General features: G+C 45.0%; 1 protein-coding gene and 1 long non-coding RNA gene across 2 annotated transcripts in view; one reads left to right on the top strand and one right to left on the bottom strand.

The window, feature by feature from the left end:
• maml3 (mastermind-like transcriptional coactivator 3) overlaps positions 1-2,140 on the top strand; it is a 146,594-nt gene that overhangs the window by 122,848 nt on the left and 21,606 nt on the right. The window lies entirely within an intron of this gene.
• The window catches only part of LOC116700460 (uncharacterized), a 24,688-nt gene that overhangs the window by 1,127 nt on the left and 21,421 nt on the right, over positions 1-2,140 (bottom strand). The gene's annotated exons all lie outside the window — the stretch shown is intronic.

Here is a 2,140-nt window from a genome sequence, read left to right as displayed (position 1 = left end):
TGTGTGTGTGTGAGAGAGAGACATGGGTCTAAGTAAGGACGTACACACATATTCGTGCACAAAGCAAGAACATTGTGGGAATGACAGCATCAGCTCATTTCTTGTGTGTGTGTGTGTGTGTTTACACCCATGTGTGCATGCAGTAGGGAGTGGGGGTATGTTTTCATTCCTGTTACCTTGTACTGTATTTATTCCATCCTTACACCCTCTTCCCTCCCTCTCATCTTTCATTCCCTTCAACATTCCTCCTCCCCTCACAAACCTCTCTCTCTCTCTCTCTCTCCCTCTCCCTCTCCCTCTCTCTCTCTCTCTCCCCCTCTCTCTGCAGAAGGTCAGGGATACGGGGACGAGCAGAGAATCACATGATAGTTTCCCTCAGTACTCGGGCTCTGAAAACTTCCACGTTCACCAGCAAGTCATTGAGTGGAAACTTTTTTGTACCGCAGCATTGTTTCCTTTAACCACAGAAACGTCCTAAAACTCTCATTGGTCTATTGTCTCCAGTCAAGTCTTTTTTTTGCTTGTCTTTTTGGTCCAAAATGGGATCCTTATTGGGATCCACCTCTGGTGCCCCCCTCCTCTCTCTCTCTCTCTCTCTCTCTCTCTCTCTCTCTCTCTCTCTCTCTCTCTCTCTCTCTTCCTCCACTTGCAGCAGCAGGGGGAAGCAGTATTATTCTTCTCTGGAATGTCGCATCGGGCTAAATTTAGAGCCTTAGTTTCCGTTCTTCCTTCTCCTTCCCTCCTGCTCCTCCTTTACTCCCTCGTTGCAGATGAGACCGAAATAGCCGGCGTGTCTTGAGACTCACCTGGGAATACAATCCTAAACTGTCCCGTCATTCCCCACCTCACTCATCCCTGCCCCAAACTAGGCGTAGATACTGCAGTGTTGTCCTATTCATGTGACCGCCACTTCATTGTGTTGTGCCTGCATGTTTTCCAAAAGTCAATTCTGGTTTAATATTTGGCGGTCAAAAAATACTGGCTTGATAGGTGTGAGTGCAAATGAATCCTTGTAAGTGTGGACATGGCCTAAAGTTAACAGATACTCCATTTAGCTGGCCAGCATGCCCACATGGAAACAGTGTGACGTGGTTAAACAGTGAGCTGGGCTCTCGGTTTGTTACATTGCCATCTAAGTTATGTCAGTTTTTGAGAGTTTAGTGATTTGTAATGTATTATTATTATTATTATTAGTTATAGAGGTATTGGTTGGTGCATTTCTAGACAAGCTAGCTGTTTCCCACCGTTTCTAGTCTTTATGCTAAGCTAGGCTAAACATGGAGCTTTAATGTTCATTCTTGACATTGGACAATCAAAGCAATGCCCCATTTACAGGTCCATTTAGTAATGGTTTAGGAGTTTGTTAATTATAGTTCCTGATCCTAATTGGCAGATGGAGTTTTTTTCAGGTTAGACCCAGCACTGCAGCTTTGCACTGGCTGAATTTGAGTTGCTAGCTCAAGGTCCAGCTCCGGAGCTTGCTAATTCATGATTCCCTAAATTTCATTATTTTCCAAGCTACTGTAGGGATCATGTGACCCGAGGTTTCCATGGGAACACAGCCGTCGAAGCTTTCGGCCCTCTTTGTCGCTACCTCAGGAGAAAGGGCTGTACTCGCGCTGTTGTTTATTTGGTTGTCATGACTTTACGAGGGATTGGCGTCCTGTCACTCCACCATTGTCAAGGCAGAAGTCTAAAATATTGCCCTGAATGTAACGTGGAACTGTCATCAGCCATTTTTCATACCTGCACCCTGATTGGTCCTGATTATAAAATGGCTTAATGGCAGAACGTCACATGTCTTTGTTTCCTTACAACCTTTGGACATGTTCTGGCTTTAGATGTGTGCCTCTAATTGTATTTTGCTCCATGCCACATTGTGTGTATTTGTGTGTAAGCGCGTGTGCATATGGCGTGCACGTATACATGCTTGTACATGTGTAACCATTCATCAATAAGCCCCACTATTGTAGCCATTAGCACTGATTCATGCCTCACTCCTAATGGTCAAATCATTAAAAAATGTTGGACCACAGGCTGTTTGTGGATGTGGAGTGTGTGCATTTGTCTCCCTCCTTGATCATAGCGGTGTGTGTGTGTGTGTGTGTGTGTGTGTGTGTGTGTGTGTGTGTGTGTGTGT

Source organism: Etheostoma spectabile, chromosome 2 (assembly GCF_008692095.1).
Source record: "Etheostoma spectabile isolate EspeVRDwgs_2016 chromosome 2, UIUC_Espe_1.0, whole genome shotgun sequence".
NCBI classification, from domain to species: domain Eukaryota; kingdom Metazoa; phylum Chordata; class Actinopteri; order Perciformes; family Percidae; genus Etheostoma; species Etheostoma spectabile.
This window is presented reverse-complemented; position numbering and strand designations above follow the sequence as displayed.